Below are 8537 nucleotides of genomic sequence, written 5' to 3' on the forward strand. Positions count from 1 at the left end.
TAAAAATGTCAATGAAATCAAGTTTTAGTACCTGCCTTCTCCTCTTTTCTCTATTGGTCATCTCCCTACTCTCCCATGTGCCATAATGAACTTCGCACATTTGTTCACCCAGGCTTAACAAAAATGTAGAAAGAATCCATTCTAAGTTAGAATTGTTTCCCATCGCTAAGAACTTGATCATACTGCTAACTTTGAGCTGCAAGTAAATAATATTTCAAAAGATACTATCAATGATGCTCTTTGAAAGGCAGGAAACTAACTGGCTTCTTTAACACACACACACACACACACACACACACTCACACACTCACACACTCACTCACACCTTTACACACTCAGACCCTTTTAGGTTATTATCTCTTAATGATTATACTTGTCTGCCAGGACTATCCGGGCTTGACTTCAGGAAGTGAGCTGGGCTTAACCAGTGAAAACAGTGAGATGACCAGGAGAATCATAAAAAGCCTGAGTCAGGATGAAAAGGCCCAGCTGACTCTTGCCTCATGGAACATCAGAGGTTGAAGGTTACTTTGCCATTAACTGGTTTACTTCTTTGGTCTTTCTCCTGTCTTTCTTCACATCCTTTAATCTCAGAGTGTAGCTCTTCCTGCTCTGGAAACAGTTCTTAAAAGCACTTAATTATTCACATTATTTCTTTAAGCACCATTCAATCTAATTTGGTTTCCTCCCCTATCAAGCACTCCTTTTCTTCTTGAAATCAGATGGATTTGCCATTGCTTGACTTCTTTTCCTTCTCCATCAACTTATCATATATATATATATATATATATATATATGCATCATTGATACTTGTGCCTCAACTAAGACTATTATTAAAAGGACCTTTCTTGCCCAACTGCAGTGGTTCAGTGGTTGAGCGTTGACCTAAGGATGTCATGGTTTGATTCCCAGACAGGGCGCATGCCCAGGTTGCGGGCTCAATCCCCAATCATGAAGGAGGCAGCCAATCAATGATCCTCATCATTAATGTTTCTACCTCTCTCTCCCTCTTCCTTCCACTCTGACATAAATAAAGATATATTTTTTAAAAAATAAAAATAAAATAAAAGGAGCTTTCCTTCCTTCTTTACACTGAATTCAAGCTCTTGCAGATTGTTTATAACTTCTGCTTTGAGATTAGGTAGTGCTGTTGTATTAATGTTGCAGGTTTCTGTCAAAAAATTCCAAAGTAGGTCTCCATTTTCATTGCCATTAATAAAACAATCAGATGTGTCCATGGTGGACAGAAGGTCATAACACTCATACTTAATCACCAACTTGTCCACTATCTGAGTGAGATCAGTCGATGTGACATACTGTCAGAGGTCATCCCAGGGTAAGTGGAATCTGTACTTTTTCCATAGCTTGTCCTAGGCACTGGTTCCGGACACAAGAATAATAAGAAATTTTGCATTGGTAGCTAAGAGACTACGGAAAAATTTCAGAGTAGCTGGGATGCCTTTTACATAATACAGCATCTGAATCATATAAATAAAGTCTCACTTCTGAAGTTCTTTTTTCTCCATTATTCTATTTTGAGATTCAGATGATGTCTCCTCATGCCAAGCAAACTTTATGTTCTCGAGGTTTGATGACTTAGCTACAAACTCTTTGTACTTGTAATTTGCTCAACACCTGGTTCAACAACTTCATTTTTGATATGAATTCCTTGGTCTTAAGGCTGCACCTTATAGAAAATTTGAAGATCAATTTCACCTACACCTCTGCCAATGCTTAGAATCTTAATTTCTGATTTTTTGGCTCCAACCCTTGCTATTGTGCCTGGCAGTTTGTTGTCCAAGAATTCCTTCATGCACTGGTGTTTCACGGAATTATTGAGAACCTTCTGAAAAGATTTGACATAACTGTTATGATTAGAAAACAAGTCCTCATAGAAGATGCCATACTTGGTTTTCTGAGGAAGCTAGGGAGAGATAGGTTTCTCTCTCTTGCTTTAGTAAGACTTGTTGCACCTTTCCATGTTATTTTAAAATTGAATTTTTGGCTTATATCTTTTTATTTCAACATATTCTAAAGTGAATTTATTTCTCCATCATAGATCTTAACTAAATTTTCCAGATTCTACAAATTAATTTGGCTATTAACTAAAAATTAAAAGGAAAAAGCAGTATTCATTCAGATGCTAGGAAATGTTTTTTGTTTTTTTAATTTATTTACTATCTCTGTCTAATAGGTACTGTACCAGGCAATTGGGATATACCAATGATGAAAAGACCCACTGTCCACACTCACAGTTTCAGCATTTACTGTGGAGTTAAGTGTATAGAGAAACAACTGCAGCCAATGAGGTATGTGAGAGGCCTCCATTGGTAGGAAGTGATCAGAGGTCCCAATAGAAGAGGAAGCAAAGTGTTGAAGGAGGAGAAGTGTGCCAATCAGCAAGCCAGGTAGCAAGTGGGAAAGTGGACAGGAGAGGGTGTTCCAATCAGGAAAAAAAATCATGTTCAAAGTCAGAGAAGAGTAGAAAAATTATGTATTTAGAAAAGTACATGTGTTAATTGCCTTTAAAAAGATAAAGCCAATTATGTAGCCAGTCTATTAATAACAACAGCCTACATTTGTGGAAAATTCAGCAGTTTTTGTCACCTCATTTCATTCTAAGAATTTTGTGACAAGGGCATTATTTCCATTTTATGGATAAAGAAACTGAGGCTCAAAGATTATTTTTTAAGTTTATCCCATCAATTAATAAATGGTGGAGTCAGGACTGAACCGAACTGATTCTGATTACAGAACTCATACTTCCCCTGCTATAGCAGGATCTCTTCCAGATCTCATTCCATATGTGTTAGAAAGCAAGGACACAGTTTCATATGGAAGAGGAACTCAATCAGATTTGCCTTTTGGAGAAAACTGGTTTGAGGAGAGATGAACGGTAGGTAGGAACTCCTTTAATGTTTTAATAACCTAACAAAGAGATGGTGAGGATCTTAATTTGACAGGTAGTTGTAAGGATAGAAGAGAGGGTATAGCTTCAAGAAACGATTAGGAATTATAATGAACAGGCCATAGTGACTGGTCAGGCACTGAGAGTGACTGAGAAGAAAACCTTTCAGGAGTCTTTTGGAATTCTGACTTGCACAACATGGTGGACAACTCAAATAGAGAAAAGTGGGAGTGGGGCTAGGAGATGTGGATGATGAATTTGGTTTATTTAGCCAGATGGGCTATGGAACAGACTAAAGTGTCCAAGAGGCAGTGAATCAGGTGGGGGCTCAAAACTGAGGTTAGAGCCAGAGATATATAACTTAGGAGTCAGTATATGTTTGAAGCCATGGGCATGTAGGATATTGACCAGGGAGAATACAAAATGTAAAGAAAAGAACGACATAGAAGGACAGAGAAAAGGGGGATGTTAATAAAAGAGCCTAAAAGGCCACCACCAATGTAGGCAGAAAAAGAGGAACGTGTAGTTTAAGAAACAGAAAGAGGAGTAATTACTAAGAAAGAAGGCATGAGCATGGTGGTAGCCAAGATGTTCCCCAATGACCCCATGTGCTGATATTCACACCCTGTGTAATTCTGTCCCTGGAGTGTGGACTCAATTTGGCAGCTTACTTCTAATGAGTAGAATATAGAAGTGAGGGAGGTTGGGTTATAAAAAGGTTGCCACTTCCACCTGCGGCACTCTCTCTTGGCGTCTCTTGAAATACTCGCTCTGGTAGAAGCCAGCTGCCATGTCATGCGGCAGTCTTGGAGAAAGAGAATCCAGGCAGCTGTGGAAGAAGCTGCTGTGGTAACATAGGGAGACCTGCCAGCAGCCAGTGGAGTGAGCTTGGAAATAAACACCTCTCCAACCCCCCAGTGGAGCCTTGGGATGACAGCAGCGCTCCCAACAGTTTAACTGTCACCTCAGCAAAACCTCCCGGCTGAGCCATTTCTGGCTTCCTGATACACAAAAGCTGAAATAATACATATTTTCTGGTTTAGGCCACTAAATGTGGAATAATTTGTTGTGTAGCTATTGATAACTAATAAAATCTCCTGCAAATGCAGCCAAGAATAAGATAGCTAGGACCAAAAGGAACCCTGCTCACTTCTCACACTTTATATTTTATGTTATACATTCATCTGTCAATTTTGAGAACCCATTCATCATTTTGGTAATATATTCTGGCCTGTAAATAGCGCACAGTGGTGTGCTCAGAAGCAGGGCAATGTGGTGGGAAAGAGCACAGGCTCTGAAACCAGATACTTGGGTCCAAATGCCTGCTTACCTCTTACTCCCTGTGCAGCTTTGGTGCCCTTCTTAGGAAGGATGCTAACAGGAGCCCCTGTAGGGTGGCTGGGAAGAATTCATGCATCAGTCCAAGTGCCTCTCTTTCGACAGTTCCTAGAGCACTGCAGACACTCAGTCCATATCAACTACCATTATTAGGGGTTGAAGGATGTATGTGCAGAGAGAAAAAGAAAAAAAAGAGAGAGATACTTTCTTCAATCTATTTGACCATATTGACTAACCCTTCACCACCATTGGTCACTCTTTATTTTCAATTCTATCACTTTTTCCCCTGAGATACAGTTCCTAATTTAATACATGTACAAATCTAACCTTTTTCCTCCTTAATTGAAGTTCATTATCATGTGAATTCCAGCCCAGATTTCACATCACGTGCCTTTAGAACAATTACTCGCCTAACCCTAACCCCCAACCTAACCAGCCCATCCCGAATCATAAATGTAGCCCTACTGACAAGTGGTATAAAACCGCAATCTAATTTCTTGCTGTTCAAGAATGCCCGTATTGAACCCTGCCCTTCTTCCACAACTTTGCCTGGCATTCCCTGTTGAAGCTGCCTCCAGGACCTGGCCTCACTCACTCCCTACCTTCCACAATTACTTGCCTTACAGACTTTTCTTAGATCCCAAGTCTTCTTCCCTCTTCTCCTATAGCTCTTGTCCTTTATTCCAGCTGGCGGGCCCTCCTCCCCTTCCTCCCACTGTGGACCTGTCCTTTCTGGGACAATCAATTCTCATCTCTTTTGTTCAGCGGGAGCTGCTCATGCACAGCTATTGACAGCTCTTCTGTCTTATCTCTAAGGTGTTTGCTGCCTCTCACTACTTTCTTCTCTCCCCATCAACCCTATATTTTCCCTTCTCATATTTTCTGTGGCCCCTCATCTTATCTCACTTTCTGCCTCTAGATGGCACCCATGCAGTGGTAAGGGCAGATGGCACCAGCTCTGTCCTCTACTGCTCCCTCCAGACACTGCACAGTATGCCCTTCTCCCTCACAAAGACACCACGCTATCTACATAAAGACATCATTGCTGTGCCCTTGCTCTCCACACCTGAAAGACTCCACTAACAGCCTATTTACTGGAATAATTTCTTAAACTGCACCTAAAAGCCGTTTGTCTTTGGGCTCTGCTAGAATTAGTTACCCTCACTAAGCCTCGCTGTCCTTATCTGTGAGGCAATAATAGTAGCCACCTTAAATTGTGGTGATGCAATTTAAATGATATAATGTATGCGAATGCTAGGTACAGTACCTGCCCCATAGTAAACAAGCAATAAATGCTAGTTATTATGGTTTTTGTCATCATCAACATCATCAGCTCTATCATATATAAACTGCAGTCCTTTGTTCCGTAGGGGAAAAATTCCTGAAATGTGGTTTTACTCCGTCTCCATCCCCAAATATGTCTTTTTCTTTTCCAAAATACCACCATCCTAAAAGAAGCCCCAATTGTTCAATCCCACTGTTTTATTTTGGGAAGCAATGGTGAGAATGTTAGTCTTAAACACGCTAAGTAAAATCTCAACAAATTTCTTCTAGAACTCCTGTACCTTTTATTCCTATAAATCACCAAAATAAATCAATTTTCTCTATTGATCTAAAGCTCACATCAAACTTTCTACTAGAAGACTCTGTTTTAGTAAAAAATATTTCTCTTGGGTAAATCCTAATGAACTGATAGTCAGGGTGCCAAGTGTATAATCTCCTGTTGGACAACTGTGCCTGTCTCTTATAAAAAGAAGCCTAGTGCCCATCAACAGATGAATGGATTAGAAAACTGTGATACATCTACACGATGGAATACTATGCTGCTGCAAAAAAGAAAGAATTCTTACCATTTGCCACAACATGGATGAAACTGGAGAGCATTATGCTAAGTGAAATAAGCCAGTCAATGAAAGGAAAATACCACATGATGTCACTCATTTATAGATAATCAAGACAATTATAAACTGATGAACAAAAATAGATATACAGGCAGAGCAGCATCGAACAGACTGTCAAACTACAGCGGGAAGGCCGAAGAGGGTTGCAGGGGAAGGTAAGAGATCAACTGAAGGACTTGTATGCATGCATATAAGCATAACCAATGGACACAAGACACTGGGGGGTAGGGGAGGCCAGGGGAATGTCAAGGGGAAAAAAAAGGAGACATATGTAGAATTCTTTGTAATACTTTAAGCAATAAAACAAAATTAAAAAAAAAAGAATCCTCGTAACAATTGTGCTTTTGATAGCATATTTATGGTGCTCTGTCCTCTTTCACAAACTCTCTAGATGTCCTTTACCTTTCTACTAGTACATATTCTATTCCTTCCTACCTGTAAACTATATGAACGGCAAGAGAAACAAAGCAGCCGTTAGAATTGCAATCATTCCCTTCCTCAAACCTCTTCCAAGGTCCCAATCCAATGGACTCTAACCAGGCAAAAAAGTCATATGCAATGTCCTCTGTTCCACAACCGAGTGTTCATGGAGATTATTAACCCCAAGAGGTTTGAAGAATCTGACCCATCCTTAGCTCTGACTGCCTTTGCCTACTTCTTAGGCCACTGTTGTAACAGAAGTAACATATGCAACCTCTTGCTGGTCCATCTCTCACAGCTAAATCTGTTTTGAGCTCCTGGCCACCCTGGGAGATGGTCCGATCAGATGACAGATTAAGATGAGAAAACAAAAGCAAATGAAATGAAGAACTTGCCTAAATTACTTTAGATGATTAGAAACACAGATAAATTCACAACCCCCCCACTTTTTCTAGAACAAAAACGAGGCCCTTTCCACATATTCTCAACGGGATGACTCAGTGCCCACCACCCTCCCTGGAAAACATTTCTTCTGTCCCTGTATCTCACACTGACAAAGCTTGTCACCCCTTGCACGGGCGAAAATCAGACTTATTAGTTCTATAAATTTAATTAGGTTCATGAAACCACATGAATAAGGGAAATACCCTATATACACATGGAGAAGAAAACTGGTGTGACTTTGGGCAAATTCCTTTGACTCTATACCTCAGTTTTCTCAATAATAAAATGAGAGGGCTGGATTTAACCATCTTTAAGATCCCTTCTATTCAAAAATTCTGTGATTTGTTATTTTAACAATGCTACAAATGATATTGATAAAAATATTTCCTTCTCCTTTATTGATAAAGATTATATTAAAAAGCATAGAAACACAGGGGTATTCATAACCCTTATATTAATAATAGTGGCTAATCTTTAATATAGGCTTACTATGTGTCAGATGGTGGTAAACAGTTGTCATGTATTATCTAATTTAATCCTCATAAGAACCCTACTATTTGTACCCACTTTACAAATCAGAAAATGCAGGTACAACAAGATTAAATAACTTGCTCAACGTCACTGCCAAGTAGCTGAGCCAAGACTCATACTCAGTGAGACTCCAAGAGCAGCCTGCTTAGTCACTAGTCTCTAGTGCCTGCATTTTCTTATGCGTTCCAATGAGAGAAAAAATATGTAATTAGTGGCAATTAATTTTCCAGTGTTATACAGCATGAATCTTATCATTTAAATCACTTACAAGTCTGCTTTTAATAGGTTATCAATAAGCATATTTAGAACTGTTTTTTTTGCAATTATTTGTTGCCATAATATTTCAGAATAATGCCAAGAATAACAAATAGTTTTTACTTACAAAGGGACTTGCAAATTGAGTTTCTTTCATCTGCAAAATCTCTCCACATGCAATTAGTCATCCTATTTTATACTTTATTTTTAGACTGCTCTATGTTCTCTTCACATTTGGTGTAGCTGAATATCAAACATCACAGAAATTCTATCTGCATGTGAGAACTTACTAGAGGCTCGTGTTTAAAAAATTAATTTATAGCCCATGCTAATTTTAGGAATTAGTGTATTTTTAAATAACACGTACCTTGCCCACCTTATAAAAACTCTGTTAGGAATAAGGAGTGGTCATTATGCATATGTGTCATACTGAGCCTACATGGGAGTTTAACAGTGAATATGCTTCAAACATCTTTCCTGCCATTTACTGTATTCTTTGATAAAGCATCAAAGTGAAATAACAAGCCAAAGCTGTATGTTGCTAAAACACAGAAATTCCTACTCAGTTACTGACAACTTATGTTTTTATATAAAGCTACATTTAATATTATTACTATCTTATTTGAATTATTAAATTATCTCACATGACACCTGTGATACAAATAACAATGAAAGAAATGATTTAAACATATTCTTCCAAAAGATATTCCACCTGAAAGAGAACTATAAAAATGAAAATT

General features: G+C 38.8%; 1 pseudogene; it reads right to left on the reverse strand.

Moving 5' to 3' along the window:
- Positions 1-1070: 1070 nt before the first annotated feature.
- LOC102768018 lies at positions 1071-1905 on the reverse strand (annotated as a pseudogene).
- Positions 1906-8537: the final 6632 nt, after the last annotated feature.

This window comes from Myotis davidii, unplaced genomic scaffold (genome assembly GCF_000327345.1).
Source record: "Myotis davidii unplaced genomic scaffold, ASM32734v1 scaffold11, whole genome shotgun sequence".
Classification (NCBI taxonomy): domain Eukaryota; kingdom Metazoa; phylum Chordata; class Mammalia; order Chiroptera; family Vespertilionidae; genus Myotis; species Myotis davidii.